General features: G+C 39.5%; 1 protein-coding gene across 8 annotated transcripts in view; it reads right to left on the reverse strand.

Annotated features, from left to right (window-relative positions):
• LOC119656054 (dnaJ homolog subfamily B member 6) overlaps positions 1 to 24,387 on the reverse strand; it is a 215,104-nt gene that overhangs the window by 61,466 nt on the left and 129,251 nt on the right. For all 8 annotated transcript variants that reach the window (XM_038062322.1, XM_038062319.1, XM_038062327.1 and 5 more), the window contains one exon: positions 4,281 to 4,405. The gene's annotated coding sequence lies outside the window, so the exon portion shown is untranslated. The remainder of the gene's footprint in view (positions 1 to 4,280; positions 4,406 to 24,387) is intronic.

The raw sequence follows: 24,387 nt of genomic DNA on the forward strand, positions 1-24,387 counted from the left end.
TGATTAGGGTTACAAAATATCTCCTATATATAACCTGACAGGGCTTGGTTAAAGAGCACTAAAATCACACTTACGAAGAGAAAACGGAAATTATTCGCAACACCGAGCGCCATAAAGCTCGCCATACACATTCAATTCGACCTGTCAGTTAAGCCGGAAGAGCTATGTACCTTCCGCCAGTTTAACTAAAAACACCATTTACGTACCGGCAAGCCGCAACATCATTAGTTCAACTCTGGACGTGGAAAGCCGTCAGGCGGGAATTTGAGATATTTTTATGTGTGAGCATTTATCAAAAATGTTCGCCAGCGATAAAGATGTCCAAATAATTCTCGCTTACAGTCTAAATAAACGTGAAATCCTCGCTCAAAGCCAAAACAAACATGTCTGATCGGTTGGCTCACTCATTTTACATTCGTTCGCCGACCGCCTGTACAGTCAAAACTGACAGACCATCCACGCTCTCGCCGCTAGTCAAATTCGGACTCTTCATGAGTAACTGACAAGCCAAACTGAACGGATGGCGGGTTTATAAGAGAAATTTCGCTTACATCAGAATTGGGAACCAAATCATCACTTCAAAGCCGCCTATGAAATATTTGAGAGTGATAGCCGAGGCACAGGTCAGTTTTAAGCAACGCGAAAATGCGTATACTCCTCTTCGAAGTAGTCTCGTTGCTGTAAACTTACCACCTGCACAGCATTAAAAGTAATGATAATGAAAATGAAGCATATGCTCACTGAATAGGGTGAAAATATAACAGTAACAAAGAAGAAACTATATGGATGTCTATACTCCACAAAAGATTAGACCAGAGACGTAAAAAAAGCTGTCATCCCGACAATAGATTTGACAAGGGCGATGATCAATGTAGAAGTCGTCGTGGAATATCTGTAGATTGCTTACAGTAACCGGGGGGCTCCATCCTACTCGATGCAGTCACAGTTCCGTTTAAGGAGAGGATCTCATGTAGCGCAAAAAACCGAATGGAGTCTACAAGAGGACAATCCTAACGGTTTGTTCTGTGTCAGGGTTGAGAAAAGAATGATAAAATGATGTCAACCAACATATCACACATAACGTGAACTCCCCCTGTATTGTAAACGAAGAACACCGAAAGAAAATGGTGAACAGATATATAAGGACTGACCCTTGCCATTAAGGAGTGGTTAGAGAGAAACCATTGGAAGACAAGTTTATTTCATTCAGGTCCCCCCACAAATTTAAAGTGAACACTTCACTTGACTGTCCAAACTACTATAGAATCCCGGAGAACCCGAAGCAGCAGCAAAGTCCAAAGTCCAAGATGCTTGTACTGGAAGATCTAGTATGGAGAATGCTAACATGACAGGAGACTTGGGATGCGATCAATACTGTTATCGCATCTATCCATTATACTTTCTTTGTTTCGCATGTGTTATTTGTCCCACTTGCACCTAGTTGGTAATATCTATGCTTTTATTTATGTCACTTAAAGGGGGAAAACACATTAGAAGGCTGGTTTTCAGATTTTTTGTTTTTTTTTTTTCTGGTGAGAAGAATTAGTATTCAATGAAATTTGAACATCATATTAGCCATCTTTCGAACAAGTTTTTAAATTTTTTTTTGAATAATTTGAGTCAAAAATAACAAAGTTGTGGAACGTGTAACGATTTCAACTTTTATCTGAAACCGAAAAGGTTATTTTCTTAGACTGCAAGCGAAAATAATCAGAATCATAAATTTTGCTACTGCTCAATTTTTCAATATTTCAATTATCACAATTTGATCACTAATTATGTAAAAAGCATTCTTATAAATATGATAACATCCCATAATTTTACAAACAATCATTCCTCCGAATTTCATAACGATCGATTCATTACTTTTCAAGTTTGAATGCCCGCAAATGTGAAAAAGTCATTTTGAGAAAAACACGTTTAAAAAAAATGTTTGAAAAGTTGCCTTTCGGATATAAAGACATTTCTCATTTTTAATTACAAACAAATACAGTTAGACAAATACAAATGCCCTGGTAGAAGGGATTGACGCCAAGTAATTATAAATAAACTATTTATATAGCACTATAAGTTTATGTAAGGACATCTCCTGGTTGCTCGAGTCTGAGCCTGCACTCAATAATTGGTCTGTTCTACGCCCATAATATCTAAAGGAACATACATTCCGTTTTCAAAGTTGCAGTGTATTCTGCGCTAGCTAAACTAACGATCTATGCAATGAAAAAATCGATTCTAACAATCCGCTAATGTGGTTTCCCTCTTAACGTTGCACTAACATTTAAAGTCTTTGATTGCAGTAAATTTTCACAAAAGAGACCGTTGTGACTTACTTTACCTATGTAAGTAATAGTACAATTTCCGTCAAACTTGGTAGTACTATGCCGTATATCATAGCCTATATTACTGAAATTATGAACTTAAGGGCTGTTCAGTCAATTTCTAAAAAAATATAGTAATAAATTATTACTAACTTCATTTAAACAGATATATGTATGAAGGGTATTTTGATGCCTAGAGACGGTATAGTGACAGCTTCGCGATTTTTCTCAGATTTATCGGTTGGGTAGTTTCTGCGAATTGGTCTGTAAAAGAAATGATCCCGTTCCAGAATCAATCATTATAACTGAGGCTAGTTCGAAAAAGTAGTAATCGATACCTTTCATTTGACACCCTGTGAAAATATTCGGGGAAAAAATATAGGCGGAGCCCCTCTTAAAACCAACAGTATAATCGTTCCACCAAATTTCACATCAACAGGGGTAACGGTTTCTAAGAAAATCTTGGAACGTCGCGTATAGAAGAAAAGAGACTGAGCTAAAGTGAGCTAATTCCGCATCGCGATGCGAGGGTACCCGAAGTGATTTTGGTGGGTAAAAATCTTGTTCATTGACGTATCTAAGCTAGTTTCATTTGAAGATTTTCACATAGAAAAAGACAGACGAGAAAGATTTTGTTTAACGAAATCCTTAAAACTACAGCGCCCTGGACATGTTTCCTGTAGAGATGCCAGAGAACCAAAAGCAAATTGGTATAACTTCACACCGACCAGTAGAAACACCCCATCTTAGTTTCAGCGCCTTACTATCTACAAGAGATATTCAGATGTTCGCGCAGTATTTCTCTTCCTTTTGCATATTTCATCAATCAGTTAAAGTTATTGCGCAAATCGAGAATAAAAACGATCCGCAAACCGCAACACAATCAGCAAAAGTCTCAGTTGAGCAGAAAGCAGATATTCATCACGCAGGCATTTTTTCAATTTTTTGACGTTTATAAGACGAAAACCGAGAATTGTTACAAAAGTCTCAGATGCATCAGATAAATTATGAATACTCAGGGGAATGTAAAACTGTATATTACGAGCAATGCCTATGGAATAACATAGGAATATCTTTCCCTGAGGAATTATTCGATCCGAGTATATGGTCATAGAACGAAAAGTCACACGCTGAGGACAAATGTTGAATCTTTCATAACGTATGAGTTCATGTATGTATGCATGAAGTGCGCTTAAAGATATTTGATATTTACCGCCAATTGAAGGATGATTATGCCATTTGTGAATGAATGATCGATGTTTCTGCAGCTCGTAATTATTTTTGTGGTAATTGGTAAGTCAAATTAGCACGTAAGAGTTTAACCATGTCAACGGACATTAGAAATTCATATATGCATGTTAGTTACAAACGGCCGAAAAAATTGACCCATATAACTTTCGGGAAAAATCTCCACAATAATTGTTTATCTGAGCAGTTAGCATATTGGAAGTGAAACCATTAAGCAAATATACACTCCGTTTGAACAGCAACAATGCTTTCAGGAAACTACCAGCTATTCCACATAAATTAGCGCTTATTTCGCCGCTTTGAAATATAATTATAATTATTCAACGAAAACTAATGAACGAATGCACACCTGAGTTTGGACTGATCGGGGCAAGGTCCTAATTATACCAAATCCCATATTCTATCTTTAATTGTTTTGGGTCTACAAAAAGTAATGATGATGAAGCACTTTAAATCAAACCAAAGATCTCGGTTGTGTTTCCAAGTCTAAGGTCGATGATTGTGTCCGAGTTGCATGCGCTTAGATTATATCGCAAACAAACTTTCAATTTCGTTTGCTTCGATTGAAAAAATCAGAAGCAAATACCTTCTCTACCATTCGAGGTAACCTTAGAGTAAGACCTTACCTCATCTTGTTTCTATGCTAGCCAATAAAAAACATGGATTGACTGGAGCTAATTCAGTAGATACTACTTTTATGCTGTAAGTGCTTACCAGAAAAAGTGTACGATCTGTCTTCCGTAAGAATTCAGCAGGCGGCAAACAACTTACTAAACATCAACAATGATTTTGTATTGTGTCTAGTTTGCGTTTTTTCAGTAATACTCGCTGCTCGTACTCTGCAATGAGAAAATTTAAAAAGGTAAAATAACAAAAAAATGGAAGAGATCGTCGGAAAATATTGTTTTGATTTGCAAATCAGTACAATGAGACCATGAGTGTTAGGAATCTAGTAAGATGGGGTATCCTTTTGGAAATGTTTTCTATTGAAACTCAGATTAATTGAATGACAAATTTCCTCCTCGAGAGTCCCAGCAGGGGATAAAATGAAAAAATCAAATTCGACAGTTAGAATGTGGAGAACGTTTGATTTGGGGTTTCACTTTTTTATATCAAGACTATATTATGGCGATGCGTTATTTTGCTGGAATAGGACGCTAAAGCGATTCTCGTGAAATCTGTGGCAAGATTGTTCAAGAAATACTAAGTTAGAAAATAAAATCCGATGGATTAAGCCTTAGCAGTTGTGGAGACGATTGGGTGAATAAATTTAAAAGATTTATTTTGGCGAAAAAGTTTTTTATTTTCGCAAAGTCGTTTTTGGAACCAGCTGTTCATTTTGTTCAATGCGAAACTTACTAAATAGATATTATTACATCAAGCTAAAAATTTAATAGAGAATAAGAAGCGACTTAAAAAAAGTCGATCTTCTTCATCACTGACTACCTGGTTCCTAAAGTAACCAATAATAACCTCAGCTTAATCCACACAATCTGGAGTGCCATAAGCTTAGCAAACGTAAAACTAGGACTCGGTAAACTTTCTGAGAGTTTCAAATAATTATCACCTATGGATACAGCCAAGATTCAAGTTATAAATATGTTCTATCGTAGTGAATCGTCTTAGTAAAGTCATTCCTACGGCAAGTAGTTATACATTCAAAAAATATATGTTTCAGAAAACAATTTCAGTGAATCGTATTACACCAACGAACGGTATATAAAGCGAACCATCATCTGCTTGGGATACTTGCTGAATAATGCCAAAAACGCCACTAGCTAGGGTGAGATGCTACATGCATGACCAAGAAAGAGGACCAATAAGCCTATATACTTTTGAAACTAACTAATCATCAGCGACGATTGCGTAAAATAAATATGGAGTATTCTCGTAGGTTTACAGTGAGCAAAAACTGGCGGCGACCAACAGTGGAACAGTTTCAGAAAGTTGGTGTTTGGGAGTTTCTTAATAAATGACCTGTAAATGTTCACACTTCGGTGCAAGAAAAATAAGTCGGAATACCTTAAGCTGGCCGTTTCAGGTATTAAGGTTTTGTGTTCATCTTATGTGAGGAACTTTCTATACACGTCTTTTTTCCCAGATAGCTATAAATTCAAAATATTGCTTCATATATTTCCAAACTTTCAGATACTATACGTATGCACCTATTAAAGTCATGCCAAAGCTGAATACCGCTGGTACTATTATAACATAAATATATATCCATGTGGATGGAACACTACCAGAAAGAAATGTTTGTGGCTGGTCGATATCGATGGCAGGGTGGAAGCGATCTCATCAGACACTGCCGCCCTTCGATATAGCGTGACCGCTAAGGTTTTGTGGGAAACAAAATTTTATTAAAATCGGTTTACTAGCTGTCTGTTTGCAACAAGCATTTTTCTCGGAAAGATGGATTGAAAGGTGGTATGATCCCACCTTGGTAGAAACCATACTATTACTAACAAAGTTATAATAGGTCAAAGTTGTCGCTCCTGTGTAAATTCAAGACTATGAATGTCAATATCACGCGAAAGTGGATGTTCACAGATATTAGATGCATATATTACGTACTAGGTTTTAACGGGACAAATGTCCACTACTCAACTGTTTTTATAAAAGACATACATAAAACCTTTCATACCTGAAACGTCCAGCCTGCAGATTGCCGACTTGCTTTTGGTTAATTCCAAAACCCGACAAGTAGATGAATATTGTCCTAGTCGTAGGTTTGCACCTAGACTGGTTTTAGCTATTACAACTACTTTTCTTTAGGAATGAGTGCTCCTGGGCCCGCCCTACTAGTAAATTACGGAGCGAGTTGCTTCTCGAAATTATGTGACTCGCCATTAGTAGATAGTGGATTCCATTGGCATTTGATGAATTCCCGTGGAATACAAAATTTTGACCTTCTCTAATCTTGATGGTAATATTAAGGGGTTTGTGGATAAATTTCTAAAATATAGTAATATGCTATTATTAACTTTATTTGAGGAACTATCACAACGGGTTGTATTTTGAAGACTAAATTTTCTATCAATGCATTACTATCATTTTTTCAGATTTTTCGGTTGGATAGATTCTGAGAACGAGACTTGAATTTTTTGGGCACATATTTCCAATCCTCACTTCCCTGTAGTTCAATATAAAAAAGAAGTTCATTTTCGACAAGTACTAATTGAAATCTTTCTTTTGAAATCCTACATGACCTACATGATGAAAAAATGTGAATCCTCCTTTCGCATATATGGGGAGCCCCCTCCCCCCTTAAAACAACACAAAATGATGCCACTTGTTGCACGTGTGGGGGTTGACAGATCACATCTCCGCGCCAAATTTTGTGACGATAACTCCAGCTGCCTCGGAGTTAATCTCGTGTGACAGATATGCAGACATTGAATCGATTTTAATGGATTTCACAGAAAACTTTACAAAGAACAGCTAGGAAATAAGTTTTATAGCTCATTGGAAGTTCTATTCGATTTGTTGCCACCAAATTATGTCAAAGTAGCACTGCGAAATATAAGGAAAATTCTAAGCAGATGAGGAATAAGGAGAATATTTTACGCGATTCTAATACTGATGATGGCAAACACTTCATCGACTGTAAGATCTAATTGTGGGTTTGAAACGTTTTACACAGAGACATTTAAAAAAGGCCGTGCACATAACCAGCCTGATTAACTTAAGGAGGTCTTCTACCGTCGTGGTTCCAACAAATTAATTTGTATATTTTGAAAGTGGATGATGTTAAGAATACGCCAGAAAAACGATTTCGTGACAAGCACGTTCCTTCAAGCGTATCTTGGCGGCGAAACATAAACACCTGTGGTATTTTCGAGTATTCAGTTGCATGCGACCGCTCCGTTCATCAAGTGGCAACATACCGAAACCCAAGGCATTTTCACAAGTTTTCAGCAAGACAATTCCCATTGATCCCAGATTGTACAATTGATTAAATCGACATACAAGAATCTGTCCGCTGATAATTTATTAGAAAGTTACTTGGATGCGCACAGCATCCATCCCTCAAAAGCTGTATTTGGATTTTGGCTTCAAAACATTTGCACTCGGGCAAACGGGTGGTTGAAATTGCAGTAATGATCTTCAACGAAGAATTTTTGTTCACTTTGCAAGTCGTGGAAGTGTTGGTGACCTTTGGAGACGGGAAACGCATTTACTGTTCTGAACGTAGAGTTGGTGACGCCGCAAAGGGGATTCAGATTCAACATATATAGGAAATGTGGCCAGTCGAGAGAATTTTTTTAATGAGGAAGGACTCTATGGCTCTGGCATTGTAGATTAAATCGTAGGTTTCTGATATCATGTCTTATGCCATACCCCACGTTTATCTCGAAAGTTGATTTTTTTTAAATATTGTGGCATCACTTTTTTCACGATTTTTTTCAGGGGTTGCATTGCAATTAATTCCCAAAAACAGGTCTGAAATTGACGCTTGACGGTAGAAGGCCGCCTTAAGAGATGAGAATAGTAGCATTTTGGCAACTCAGTAATAAAAGAAGGAGCCTTACTTCGAAACTTGCTGAGCCCAAACAATAATTTGTCAATTGCAGAATCCACGGACGAAACATATCACATTTATCAGGTGCATATATAAGGATAAGGATCTATTTAATGACTCGAGGCAAATAGAGTATCATGGTCGGATATATCGACAGAGCCATGGGAAAAATGGTTGCAGCAAATATACTGTTCATATGCACAACGAAACAAATCGAAAACTAGAAGCTTCAGGTACGGAAGTTTGAGTATTTCTTGAGGACAGAAGTGTTCCATATGCACATAACTTGTAATGGACATATATGCATTTAGCATGTCAGACTGTTCAGTTACTACACCGGTATTGATATTCAGTTTTTTGGATTGAGGTGAATTTACACAAAAAGGAGAAAAGTTTGAGCTACTATAACTTTGATATAATTAAGAATTGCTTTTTTCTATTCGCTAGTAATATTTATTGATCTTGCAAAACCGATATTTCAGGATCCACTTGTTCTTTTCATCAGTGTTAACAAGTCTAACTTTATTAGTAACAGTATGATCTTACCAAACTTGATAGTACCATGTATTATATCGCTTACTTTACTGCATTAGTTGATAATTCTACAATGAACTTAAGGGATTTTCCTATGTGAAGGTTTCCAGAAATTAAAGTAGAATAATAAGGGGATTATGTTTTTCAGTTAATAATTTTTTATTTTTAATTCTTAATGTAAAAGATAAATTTTTTTCACAACTTCAGTATTTTAATCTTTAGTAAGGAGAAATTATAATTGTGATTTGGAAGATAGAGGCAAGTATACAGAATAAGAAAACGTTTTGAATTTTTGGTTCCAGATTGCTATAAATGGAAATGTCTTTTCACTAGCAAAATCCCTTTCTTTCGAGGAAAGGAAATACAAAGGATTAAATTCATTAATTAAAAAAATTGTAACATTATTCAAGACCTTAATAATACAGGGTGCGGCAGCACAACTTCCTTTTTTAAAATGCGCGCCACTCAGTTAGTTGATGTCATAGCGGAGCGCTAGTGGTCTCGTTCAAGAGGGGATACTGTAAAGTTTTGTCCCGACACGGTTCAGTCGCCATCATGCATTGGAATAGTGAGTAGCGTGCCTTTGCCGTTGAGGTTTACTTTTCAAGCGGATGTTCGGTTATTGCAACACAGCGTGCATTTCGGAATCGCTTTAATTTAGCCCCGTTGGCTCCCGTCCCAGACCGCAAATCAATTGTTACATGGGTCACTACATTCAGACAAACTGCAAGTGCGACAAAAGGAAGAACTGGAGTCCCTCGGCCCGTTAGATCACCTGAGAACATTGAAGCAGTGAGAGCGTCAATGTTGCGATCGCCACGGCGTTCTGCGCGCAAACACGCATCTGCCCTTGGACTATCCGATCGTTCTGTGAGAAGAATTCTTCGTGATGATCTTCATTTTCATCCCTATAAGGGCGATAGTGCAGGAACTTTCAGAACGTTACTTCAATTCTCGGATGAACACGTGTGAGCTTCTTCTTGATGTCGTTCCCGAGGGTGCTATTGTTTTTTTTAGCGATGAAGCCCATTTTCATTTGTGTGGGTCGGTTAACAAACAAAACATGCGCTACTGGGCTGACACCAACCCTCGAGAATTGCATCAAAAACCTTTGCATTCACCCAAAGTCACAGTGTGGTGTGCAATTTCCTCAGCTGGAATTATTGGTGCCTGGTTTTTTGAGAAAAATGAGGTTACAGTGACAGTGAATTCGGACCGGTATATAAACACGCTACAGAATTTTTTTGTTTCCCACGGCTAGAAAATTTGGATTTGGGGAACACTCGGTTCCAACAAGACGGTGCAACAGCACACACTTCAAGAGCATCGATAGCTGTTTTGAGGGCACACTTTCCAGAGCGCCTTATCTCAATTAGAGGCGATTTGGAATGGCCGGCACGCTCTCCCGATCTGTCCCTTTGTGATTTTTTTCTATGGGGTTTTTTGAAATCCCGTGTTTATGTGAACCGTCCAAGAACCCTACAAGATTTGAAGACCAACATCCAAGAAGAAATTGTCAACATAGCACCTGCTATGCTAACAAGAGACATGACAAACGCCAGAAATCGGTTTACGCAATGTATGGAGAATGGGGGACGTCACCTAACAGATTTGATCTTCAAAACAATGTAAATAAAAACTTTAGACATGTACCTATATTATAAAAAATATATAAATATTTTCCGACGCATACAATAGTTTTTATTGAGTTTTGAAAAAAGGAAGTTATGCTGCCGCACCCTGTAATATATGACTAGTCGGAAATCGGAAGATCCTCGCTTCAGGTATGAAAGGTTTTGTTGATCTTTTATGTAATAATATTTGGCTGCAAGACGGTTTTATTTATGCATGGCTAGTAGTGTATATCCGTTGAACATACCCGATATTTAATTCGATGTAGTGTTGACATTTTATCTCTTAGGGATTACCAATTTGACGCAAAAGAGGAAATCTTGACTTACAGTTAATTTGTTAACAAGTCAGGAAACTGGAAGCTGGGCGCTTCAGGTATGAAAGGTTTTGTTTGTGTGAGTATATTTGAGTGTAGAACTATCCCATTTGTATGTAGCCCGTTAAGAATATGCATTTAGCATGTCAGATTTAGTACTTTGGGGTGTAAATTTACACGGTAAAGACAACTTTGAGCTACTGTAACTTTGTTACTAATAGTGTGAATTTGGTCTAACTTGGAGATAATATGCTTCATATTATATTTTATACTACTACCAACTTTTATAACTCTGAAATAAACTTAAGGGGGGTTTTACTCAATTTTCCCAAAAATATGATAATATACTATTATTAACTTAATTTGAACAGATACCGTTATGGAGAGTATTTTGAGGCCTGGGCACCATATAGGGGCAGCTTCATGATTTTTTTCAGATTTTTCGGTTGGATAGTTTCTGGGTCCGTTAAATAAATCAACACTTTGAACCCCTCTCACTCCGTCTTTTTAACAAATCTCAAAACTAAGACCGGCTTCGAAAAGTACTAATCGAGACCCCACATGACTATATTTGGTGAAAAAAAAATTTACACTCCCCTTTTACATGTTTGGGACCCCCCCTAAATCTCAACGTAGGAGGATGTTACTCACTGCATGTCTGGGGGTGCACAGTTCCCACCTTCTCACCAAATTTCGTGTCAATCGGTATAGCCGTTTCTGAGAAAAGTGCCTGTGACAGACAGACAGACAGACATTGAACCGATTTTAATAAGGTTTTGTCTTACAAACAAAACCTTAAAAATAGTAAGATTTCCACTGATTTCCATCATCTAAACGAATAGATGCTCTTGCCGATGAAAGTTAAAAAAGGAGAGGAATGTGCCCGTTTGTTATTTTACAAATTTTTAATTGCCTTTTGATGACTGAGGGTTTCCAAAAGAAATTGAAAACACGAAGGAGTAATAGGGCAAACTTGGAGATCGTAACAGTGACCTAGGGTTTAACCTGGCAACTGATTAGCTGGTAAACTGACAAATCCCTCACAGCATAGGGAACGCCCGGCTCATTGCTTCCAGCAAAAAATACTTCGAACTAATGGGTGCGCACACCACCACATTTCAGGCGGAAATATGCACCATAGATAGATATGCCTCCCTCAATCTCGAAAAGAACAATATGGGGCAGAATTCTATGATCATTAAAGGGGAACAATAGTTCTTCGAAAATCGGTGCAACTTCCACTATTATTATCAGTACGGGTGTACTATTCGTTCAAATAGTCTACTAAACAACTTTCCAGCAAACGAGACTTGTATTATAAAACTGCACTAGCAATTTTGGGTCCAAGATTCCGATGAATCAGGGTGTCTTGCGCATAACTGACATTTTCTTGTTACTGCTGCAGCTTTTTGGACCTGTTTCTATCAGAGTAAAGGTCTTTTTAGCTTAGTTTAATGGATCACTTTATTTTCAAGAAGCTAATTCGGGAGTATATCGACACCTCATTTTAACAGAGCATAGCTGACTCCTTTTAACTTCATGCAATTTATTCAAAAGTAACGACAAATTTTTAAAAAATTGGCTGACGATTTCGTCCAGGACAAGGCAATTCATCAGACGCTGCCTCCTCTCTGCCCTGGAAGCAGCGTGACCGAAAGCGTCGACAGGTGATAGTCGTTCCATTTATATATAATCGCAAACACGACATGAATGCGAATTATATCGAAGGAAAATCCATCGTACTTCCAGACCTAAATTAGGAAGAAGTGAATTTTTCGTTGAGGACGATAAGAGAGGAAGTAAGTTGCTTCCCAAGTGGTCCGTCCGGTCCGTCATCGAGTGGATGCGGACTCAGAATACCCTGCAATTTTTTTTGTGTCTATTTGTCGTTCGTCTTGACCCTTGCTGTTTTTTTTGTTCCTCGTTCTTATAAAGAATTCTCCTGCTTTTATGGTCGTAAATTCTCGGGTTTCATTTTGGACGTATAATCAGAGCAGCATATACCTTCTATCGTGTTTCCCTCACCATCAATTTCGTTATAACAAAAATTGGAGGAAACATTTACTCTATCGTTTTCTGGATTTCTTTTACCATCACTATCCCCCATCCCTCCAACTATCTGCGTTATAAAAGAGAGGAAATTAGCTTTAGTTTTTAGACAGACCGTTTATAGGCACACAGTAATTTCAATTAAATTCGATATTTAATGATGGAAACATAAATGTAATCACAATATAACCCTCTCGGTTGCTAGTTACGGCAATACTACGACACCAAACTAGAAATCCAAAATAGAAGAATTTCTGTTACCTTTTAAAAAAAGCATCAAAACGAGGTCAAACAAAACACACCAAATGACCATGACATTATTTGAGTCATTGGTTATTGCATGAAATGCATTTACCTTTCTTCTTTGTTTATATAATCACGCGCGCATTGATTTTTCGATGTTCATTTTCGACTCGTGCCGGGTACAAAATCGATGGCTTTTTGCAGAGAAAAACATTTTTGATGTCTCTTTTTCAGACGATGGAAAGGTACACAAAAGATTCACGGATAAAAGACGTTCAAATCCGGCCAATTTGATGTTAGTTACATTCATCTAGTTGCAGACCTTTGGCGTAAAATCAAGCTTAGGATCTTAATAGTTGAATAATAGATGGATCAGACGAAACGAAGGTCATGTTAAACACCAAAAGTAGATAAAGGGGTATCAAGGTGTATGTTTTCAGATTATGAAGTTGTTATGCTTCATGCTGATAATCAGAAATTAGATTGATATTTTATGGGATAATAAAGCAGATGGAAACTGAACAAGATTGATTGGTTATTAGGTAACTAAATGGAGAATATATATGTATTGAATGTTCAGAATAAACGGTGGTAATAAATATTTCTACTAAACGGATTAGAAATATAATTTTTATGCATTACTGATTTTAACTTTTTAGCACTTTTTTTAGATTACAACAAATCGAAAACCGGAAGTTTGAGGCTTCAAATATGAAAGGTTTTGTGAATTTATTTATTTGTGTATGCATTTAATATTATATTACACACTTTCATATGATACTAATATTGTATGATGCTTTGGGGTTTAGTAAATGAGAGTTTGCGTTGTTTATTTTAGTAGGATTTCTACAAAATTTTCCGGTATTGTATTGTTACTCTGTGATTAAGGGTCACCTTGAAGGAGTTTCCGGAAAATTTAAAAAACATAGTAACGACTATTATCACTGTCAGGGACAGTGATCTGCCCAGAACTGAACGATTTAAATACCTCGGCTCAACGATATCAGCCAATGGAGAACTGCGTTATGAAATTGCTTCACGCATTAACGCAACCTGGATGAAGTGGCGTTCCACAACTGGTGTTCTTTGTGATCGACGTATCAACGAACGTCTCAAATCGAAAATTTACCACAATGTCGTCCGTCCAGTTGCTCTCTATGGTTCCGAGTGTTGGCCGGCTATAAAAGACAATGAACGGTGTCTTGCGGTAATGGAGACGAAAATGTTACGTTGGACTAGTGGCGCCACACGTTTAGATCACATCCGAAATGAGGATATCCGCGATGGTTATGGGGTTGCACAGATCGTAGAAAAGTTGCGAGAGAGGCGTCTTCGATGGTATGGTCACGCAATTCGTGCTAACGAGAATTCACTCGCCAAGATCGGTCTGAACATCGAAATCGATGGTAAACGACCAAAAGGCAGACCTAAACAACGGTGGCTTGATACGGTGAATGGGGATTTGAAAGCTTCGAGATTGCACCCAGATCAGGCATTCGATAGAGCCAAATGGCAAAACCGATCACGACGAGCCGACTCCGCTTATGAACGGGACAAAGGCTACAGAAAAAGAAGAAGAAGAGTAATAACTATTAACTTTGAAGATAATGACAAATTGCCAGCTAAGTTATATAGGATCATCATCATCTTCAATTTTAGAATTTTCGGTTGAGTAATTTCTCCGAATGGGTTCCTGGTTTAAGTGCGCCATTTTTATTAATCCATCCCCTCTTTCTTTATAATTAAAGTGAAAACTTCGAAAAGCGTTAATCGATGTTTTCCTTTGATATCCCATAATGATATAAAAAAGTACATCCCTGTTGTGGGGAGCCTCTCTCATTTCATGATTCCAATTTCGCCCAAAAGAAGGAATTGCCGGTAACTCACTGTCCGAGAGACACCGTACTATCCGTTTGCTAGGAAATGGTAATTAAATAAAGGGAACTTTGAATCTGATCCAGCAGCTGCTTTCTTTTTTTTGCTGCTACCTTGTGTGGTTCACAATTCCAAGAATGTTGGCCACTCATATCTCACTGAAGCTTTTGAAACGAAGCGTAAAAGTGCCCACATAAGCCCATATGCAATGCGAAAAGAAAACATGAAAAAATAATCGCTGCTTTGCAAGTGTTCAGCTTCCCGTTCTTATTAGGTATTACCATAAACCCATACAAACAAAATTACCTGAAATGGATTGAGTATTAATTTGTTAGATTCCTCTGGAGTGCTTATCAGACACTACCAAAGCCAGGATATAAAAATTAATCAAGCAATAAAACCAATCTGTACTTTTGAAACAAAATATAGGAATTATACACTGGGTGCAGGTTTTTTTTTAAGGAAAGTTAAATGCAAGAAGCTTGAAAAAGGAACACAACAATGAGCATTTCTCGGACAAAATGCATGTTTGAATGAAACTCAAGCAGCTAGCCGATACCCTGTCCCAACATAGGGCTGATGTAACAACGTTACAGGAGATGCGTCGGACAGGGACCGGTTTCTTGGAGAAGAGTCGCTACACTATATATTATAATGGCCATCCAGTAAACCATGTGCTCGGAGTAGGTTTCTTAGTCAGCCAAAAAATGAAACCTGCTGTTATCGGCTTTGAAAATATAAGCGAACGGCTATGCACCTTGCGCTTGCGAGACAAATTTAGAAATATAAGCATCATGATTGTTCATGCCCCTACAGAGGAGACTACAGAGTAGGAGAAAAATACCTTCCACGAGGCAGTAGAACGAACCCTCCAAGCCCGTCCCAGATATGATATCACATTCACATTTGCGGATTTTAACAGGCAAGTAAAGAAGAAGCCCAAATTCAGACGATATGTTGGCTCCCATAGCCTACATCAAAATACAAATGATAACGGACCGCGGATTATCCAATTAGCAGTGTCACACGAAATGGTTGGTGGAACTACCAGGATTGCGCGGAAAGGGGTCCACAAACATACGTGGGCCTCTCCAGCCGGGACCACTTTCAACCGAATTGACCACGTGTTGATCGAACGCCGCCACCTCTCACCCTTGATGAATGTCAGAAAATATACGAGGGCCAATATAGACTCGAATCACTATCTCGTTGGCATGGTGCTCCGAGCTCGAATAACAACACCACCCAAAATCCCCTCTGACAATCAGGTGAGAGTTAATTCGGAAGCCATCCACAACACCGCCCTCCGCAACACCTATAGGAGGGAAATGAAAGCCGCAATATTCGCAGTCAACAGAGGACCTGGAGAAGAAGCATCGACAAATGATCTTCACAATCACCTGAAGAACGTTATCATAACTGCGGCCACAAACATACTTGGCCCAGCGGCAAAATAAAATCGGAATGGCTGGTTTGACGATGAATGTAAGCTAGCAACGGAACGGAAAAATGTCTATATCTATAAGATATTCTCCTCTATCTTGCTAGGTCGGATAGCCCCACACGCCCAGAACATTATTGGCCTATACCAAAGAAGCTCCACTCCAGGCAAATTAGCAACAGCTCAGATTTTCTCTCTGCGGCAGCGATGGAAAAACTGTTGGAATATGGACATCAGCTGCACCATCTTTTCATCGAATTTAAAGCCGCCTATGATAGCATAGCCAGGGTAGAACTGTACACGGCCATGAGAGAATTCGGTATCCCGACGAAATTGAATTGACTGGCTAGGGTGACCCTGATCAATGTGCGAGGCCAGATAAAAGCAGCAGGATCACTCTCAAGACCATTCGACATCAACAACGGTCTAAGACAAGGGGATGCTCTATCATGCGTCCTCTTCAACCTGACCCTGGAGAAAGTGATCCGTGATGCTGAAGTAAATGCGGGGGGTACGATCCTCTTTAAGTCCACCCAACTACTGGCCTATGCTGACGATATCGACATCATGGAAAGAACCACCCGAGACGTAGACGCACGGTTGTTGAATACCAGCAGAGCCTATTTCAGCTCACAAAAACTGTTCCGCTCGAAACGTTTCACCATAGGGTCAAAAATCTTATTAATAATAATCGTTGGCGCAACAATCCATATTGGATCAGGGCCTTGAAGTGTGTTAGAGCACTTCATTCAAGACCGTAAAAATCTTATTATACAAGTCAATGATCTTGACAGTCCTCATGTATTCCTCGGAGACTTGGGTTCTTAGCAAGAAAAATTGCGAACTCTTGGCCGCGTTCGAGAGAACAATCCTCCGGAGAATTTTCGGCGCCCTACATGAAGATAGACGATTCCGTAGCCTACATAACGACAAAAGCTATGAGCGATACAATGACCCTCAGGTTGTGGATAAAATCCGGCTCAATAAGATACGGTGGACGGGTCACTTAATCCGTATGGATGAGGATGATCCAGCTCGGAAAGTCTATAAGAGCAATATTTATGGTAGAAAAAGAAAACAAGGCAGACGCTGCCTGAGATGGAGCGATGGCGTAGGTCAGGACGCCAGACAGCTTTTAGGGATATCGAATCAACTACAGGACTACCACACCTTAATAACAGGATCATCAATATGGGTTTCAACTGTAAAAGCATGTTTGTGTAAAACAAAACCTTATTAAATTCGGTTCATCGTCTGTCCGCTTGTCCGCCTTCTTTATCTATCATATGCAGAAACCGTTACACCAACTGCTATGACATTTGATGGACAGGTTAGAACTGTGAACGCCAATGAACGTAGCAACACCGCCCTACATTGAGTTTAAAAGTTGTTAGTCTTGCGATTAGTTGTAAAAGGGGGGATTGCTTGAAGATGATCATTTAATCGAAAAAATTGAAGCTGCCCCTATACGATATTTAGGCCTTAAGATGAGTTCATCCTTGAATCATAAAATGTTGTATATTCTATGATATAAGTTAGAATCTAATCTGCTTTTCTTTTTAAATTTTCCAACTTGATTTATTTTGAAATTAAATGGAAAATCATTTGTAAATCATCAAATTGACAAGTCGGGAAGCAGGAAGCTGAACATTTCAAGTATGAACGGTTTTGCGTATTGCTTATATAACCATATTTGAATGGGCATTTGTCCGATCTGTACCTAGTTGGTAAAGTTTATGCATTTAGTTTACGAGATCATTCGCTTTAGTAGGATACTGACACTCAAAGACTTAGAATGCAAGAAATTTGCACAAAAGTGGCAACTTTGACTTAATATGACTTTGTTAGTGTAGTGCGATTTCCACCAAACTTAGTAGTATCATCCTCTATAGTATAGCCTATATTGTTGCAAAAGCTAATGATTCTAGAATAAAATTAAGGAAGGTCCCCAGGCAAATTCTAAAAAATATACTTATACTTATAATAACGCGTCAATTAGTTGGGTCCCCCTCCTCTCTCCATTTACGTGTGACCAAGCACTCAACACTTTCTATACCATTTTATCTGATCTTCTTCCTTGTTACGTTCCCTCCCCTCCTGTTCCAAAATCCTGGAAAGATATGTCAGTGATTGGTTGTCAGCCCGCTTTGGCCACCACATAGTGAAAGAGCAACATGACTTCGTTAAACGTATGTCCACTGCCTCCAGCTTAATTGACTTTACCAACTTTGTCCCCAAATGTTTAAATTCACGGCAAGAAGTGCATACCATTTACACTGACTTCGCTAAAGTCTTCGACACTGTAAATCACAAGATACTTCTATCCAAACTCTCGTCTCTAAACGTTCCCATACCACTTGTTTTATGGCTTGCCTCTTACCTTTCCAACTGACCCTGCCGCGTCTCTTTTGACGGCTGTACTTCCCGCTCCTTGCCCCTCCCCCCCTCTGGCGTCCCAGGGATCTATTCTGGGTCCTTTGTTATTTTTATTTTTTATTAATGACCGTCCTCCCCTCCTTACTTGTCCTTGTTTGCTCTAAGCAGACGACCTTAAGCTGTTTTCCGCTATATCGTCGCCTATGGACTGTGTTTCCCTTCAATCTAATCTGGACACTCTGGTTCGTTGGTGCTCGACTAATGGTTTAGCGCTAAATGTCAGAAAGTGTCACTCTATTTGCTACTCCCTAAAATCCTCACCCACTTCTTTCTCCTACTCACTTAACGGGCATTCCTTATCCTGCTTAAATTCCACTCAAGACTTCGGTGTCACTTTCGACAATAAGCTCCGCTTTGACATCTATTGCCTCGATGTCATCCATCGAGCTGCAGAATTGTCAGGCTTTATACTTCGTTCCTCCTCTGAATTTGACTCCATCCAATCTTTCTTAGCTCTCTCCAATTCCCTCGAGTATTGCTCTGTGATCTGGTCTCCCTCCTGTAACCATGATTGTTTTGCCCTTGAAAATGTGCAACGTAAATTCACCCGTTCCCTCTTCTTTAAGAAAAATTTCCCCCATGCGGACTACCCCTCTCGCCTCCGCCTTCTGAACCTTCCCTTCCTACAACAGCGTAGATCCTATCTGAATCTATGCACATTTTTTAAACTTGCCTCGGGTCTGATGGATTGCTCCGCCGCTGACGACATCACCTGCCGTCCTGCGTCTTATAATACACGTAGCACAGACATTTCCAACGTGCCCTTCGCAGAGCTCGAAGTCTACTTTCATTCCCCCATTCCAAGATTCTGCCAAAATTACAACGCAAAACAGATTGGTCCTTTGAACTCCTCTACTTTAAGTAGTTTTAAACGTAGGATTAGTTTTTTCTTTCTCCTCCTACTGAGGACAATAATTAATTGGAGTTTTCTCTGTTTGTTGCCCCTTAAATTAAATAAATAAAGTAATATATTATTATTAACTTTATTTAAACAGGTGTCAGTATGGAAAATATTGTGAGGCCTAGATACCCTGGAAAATGACCACCATTCTTCTATTCAGATGTTTAGGTTGAATAGTTACTAGTGTGTCCGGATAGCTGCGTGGTTAGAGCACAAGGCTGTCGTACGGAAGGTCGCGGTTTAAATCTCATTGGTGGCAGTGGAGTTTGTATCGTGATTTGACGTCGGATACCAGTCGACTCAGCTGTGATTGAGTACCTGAGTCAAATGAGGGTAATAATCTCGGGCGAGCGCAGTGCTGACCACATTGCCTCCTACAGTCTACTGTACTGTACCGTTACGGTCTTGAATGAAGTGCTCTAACACATTTCAAGGCCCTGATCCAACATGGATTGTTGCGCCAACGATTATTATTATTATTAGTTACTAGAGCCTCATACGCCTCTCCTTTATAACCAATACCAGCTTTGGAAACATGGAACATTCAGTGGAAAAAAAATGTTCATCCCCTTTTGGATGTATGGTGGCCCCCTCTCCCCTAAAACTTAACATGGAACTATGTTACTCACTGCATGCAAGGGGATTTACAGGTCCCCTTTTTTTCGTAACAACGGAGGAACAGGCAGACAATAAACCGATTTTAATAAGGTTTTGTTTTAGACAAAACCTTAAAAATGATGCCATTTTTTATTTCATAAGAAGCTCTACTGTGTATATTTCCAAACTAACGAATAGCAATCTAAGATGCATGCTAAAGCAGTTATTAAATGTATATACTTAACAATCTGGGGTAATTTCAATTCAATAGGGAAGCCTATAAAAATAAGCATATTCATATCCAACAAGCAGCTTTCACAACAACTATTGTTTTCCTGAATGGCGATGTTAATTCAATGTTTGACTGGCGCAATCACACTTTGCATCATCTACCTTCCCCTTCGTATTCGAATAGCGCTAACAATCAAGAGAAAATCAATTAGATCAACTAATAGTCCTACTGTAGTAGTTCACAATAACGTAAATTTCACGCTTTCTTTACTCGCCTGAATCAACACCAACCGACTATAAAATCTATTCAAAATCACAAAGACTGAGTTGCTACCGATTTTAGATTATAAAATCGCATTGAAGTGCTTTTTCTTTCAGATAGTGACTAGATTGATGCGCTTCGCATGTCGGAGAATTAGTTGGATCTGGAGATAATTGTTGGAAGCAATAGTAGTACATGCAATCTAAGTAGGAAATGTAATGCATTCGAGGAAGCGAACGTCTCGTTCGTTGCTTCTCATGGCTAATTGATTGCCAATTAGATGGTGGTTTTATGAGCTCAACATACCAACGTACGATGGGATTCAACTCTATATAGAGCGCGATAAGAACACAATGAAAATTATCGAAGTGACAGGAAATGGATTGAAATGTGATGAGCTGTCTTCACGATAATAAGAACGTTGATTGCCTGCTTTTATCTGAAAACCTACCTGGGCTTTGCACGTAAGGCTTTGTTTGGATCGTGGCTCGTCGCGCCATTTTGTGAACTTTTTTTGAAGACACAGTTGAAATCTATTTATTAAAACTAATGGTACGTTAAGGTATGACATTCGAAGAATATTGCGTAAAATTTTCACGAGATCAAATCAAATCATCAAAAAATCAAAGTTCTTTCATTAGATGACCGCTTCCCCAAGGTAATGCTGAGAGGCTCTTTCCGAATTTCAATTTCTCAGTTTTTGGGAGCACTTTGAAGTGAAAAGCGTGATTTTTGTGCAAAACAATCGGCTAATTTATGAAAAACAAAACCAACAAATTTGAAAAAAAAACTCTCGAGCGTTACCTTGTCAACTATGTACAGAAATAGTGTACTACATTTTAAATGGATTGGTGCAGTAATATAATTATGAGGGACACCGGCTTTAGAAATGTGAGTTGTGGGAAAAACAATGCAATTTTGAACACTAAACTCTGCCATGTACATAGCATACTGGTCCCAAACCCAGTACAGGAGGGTTTGAGCTCCGACATAGAACGTAAATGTCGTAAAAATGGCTATAAATTTCTCTAATTTGGTAACCCACACACTCAACATGATGTTGACATTGCCATCCCAGAGGGTTTCCGGCACTCCATTAAAGAAGTCGAACGATTTGATGACCGGCTGATGAAGCTCACCATTATATCAGCGGATCCCACTATTCAGTTCTTCACCGCGTACGTACCATAGACAGGTCGACCTGATCCCGATTAGGATTTCTTGGGGAAACTTCTCAATGCAATAACTTCTAACATGCTCCCTCATGATTATATCATCATTACAGATGACCTTAATGGTCAAGTGATTGAAAAGGCAGACGGAAACAGGTGTCACGGGAAAAAAGCCTTGTACTTATGAATACATGGTTCACCAAATGGTTATCTCAAACGCAAATCGACTATATTCTCATAAGACCCCGACATTTTACCACCGCCATTGACTGCAAAGGCGTTCCCTATGAGATCATCGCACCTCAACATCGACCAGTACTTTGCTTATCCACTGTTGAGCCGCGACGGATAGATGGCCAGAATATTTTGAGCAGATTTTAACGGAAGAATTCTTTCATCCACCACCTCCACAAGTATTGCCGTCATTTAGAGCAATCCACCTGTCAGAGCAACTTCCCGTTCCCATGTACTCGAGGAGGGCGATCAGACCCGAGTCTGCAAGGGATTCATCTGAAGTGGCTCTGCCACGAAACCTCACCGGAGTTATCTGGTACCATGGGAACCGGGATGGTCCTCTGAGCGCATATGTCCCGGGAGAATTCCTGGAGGATGTGTACTCGACCCGGTTATTTGGCCCCCTAGTGGGAGTTTCATGGTGGTTGTGGTTATGCCTGCATCGCGGGCAGAGCTCCTCGAAGTGCAAGCGTAGAGTTGCATTGTACAACTCGGGTGCCGTACCCTTTAGTTGCAGCGGTTGTGTTAGATAGGCCTCGCATCCACTGGTATGAATGTTGAGCCTGCACTCAATATAAACCAATACCGCTGTGCTAGTCATGGCGGGGCTCTCATTGTGGTCCCAAAATCAATCCGTGTCCGAGAGGACCGTGGGATTATGCTTACACGGCAGGTACTCACGTTAAACCCCCAGGACTTTCATGTCAGCGCAACTGAAGTCGAGAAAACAATAAAATGAATGAAATCGGGGAAAGCAACAGGACCTGACGACATCGCATCTGAGCTCTGGAAAGCGAAGTACTGGTACCCAACACTGTGGCTGCAGAACGCCATCTAACTGCCAAGAAAGTACCATAGTTCCAATATAGAAAAAGAAAGGTCGTCGCAAAATGTCCAAGTTACCGTCTGATCCGGTTGCGGTCCCATAACATGAAGATTTTTTTAAGGCATTCTTGACAAACGTATTCACCAAATCGTTCAAAAAACCGTTAATCAAGCCGCGTTTGTCAAGAACTGTGAAACTACTCATAAAATACACATTGCATTTCTAGATCTGGAGAAAGTGTTCGACCGTGTCTTACATGAACTCATCCGGCATGCTCTACGACAACACTTAGTACCGGAGCAACCCATGTGCTTGGCTCAATTGCACTGCCACGATCCAAAGGGTAAAGTTCGAAATGAGACCGGTGTATAAAAACCGCTTCGTTTCTCTGGCGGTGTTCATCAAGGAAGGGTCATATGGGACATCCAACTTTCACCGCTCTATACGTTCCACAACTGTCGTCCTTTGTGATCAACCCAACAACGAACATCTCAAATTCAAAATTTGCCGCAATGTCGTCCGCCCGGTCGCCCTCTATGTTTCTGAGTATTGGCCGACTATAAAAGACAATGAACGGCGTCTGGCGGTAATGGAGACGAAGATGTTGCGTTGGACTAGTGGCGTGACACGCTTTGATCACATACGAAATGAGGATATTTGCGATCAATATGGGACTGCACCGATTGTGGAAAAATTGCGAAAGAGGGGTATGATCATGTTATTCGCGCTAACGAGAATTCACTTGCCAAGATTTGTCTAAGCGGGCTAAAGACCGGCCGAAACAACGGTGGCTTGATACGCTGAATGGTGATTCGCAGGCCTCTCGTCTACATCCAGATCAGGCCTTTGATAAAACAAAATGGCGCAACCGATTACCACGAGCTGACCCCGCTTACAAATATAGGACATAGGCTAAAGAAAAAGAAAAAATTTTGAACACTAAAAAATTTGGAATAAAACATTCATAAACTTGGCTCATACTGAATCATTGGCGCTAGGTCCATAAAGGATGTTGCTATCTTACATGATGTTTAAAGCAACTCTTTGCTCCTGGCTACGATGAATCCCCGGCTCCGCTCAACTTATCGCGCCCATTCACTGTTGTTTCTTATGCCTTGCATAAAGATTAGTAACTGCAACCTAAACTGTCATCGGTTCCACCCCAGTGCTTTGGTCAGATTTTCCATATAAGTTGGCTGGAACTCTCATTATTGTTTTGCGTAAAACCTCCGAAACATCGCTCCAGGCGGGCATCTTTGCTCAGATCTTGATAGATAAGCTTGATGGCATCTAAAACATCCTTGTGTGTGTTTGAACGGATCCAAATGCATTAGCAGCTGCGGCCTTTTGCCATTCGAACGATGAGGCCACAGATATCCAAACATTCTACACACAGTGATATGCAACCGAGTGACTTTAGAATGATAAAGTGTCAGGGCCTGATATGGTATTGTTAAAGGATTGTTAAAATATCCTTGGCCGAAGCCCGACAACCCCATGTTTGCTAGTTTGTTCAACGATTGCCTCGAGTTAGAACGTACTTCATAACA

Source organism: Hermetia illucens, chromosome 4, assembly GCF_905115235.1.
Source record: "Hermetia illucens chromosome 4, iHerIll2.2.curated.20191125, whole genome shotgun sequence".
Classification (NCBI taxonomy): domain Eukaryota; kingdom Metazoa; phylum Arthropoda; class Insecta; order Diptera; family Stratiomyidae; genus Hermetia; species Hermetia illucens.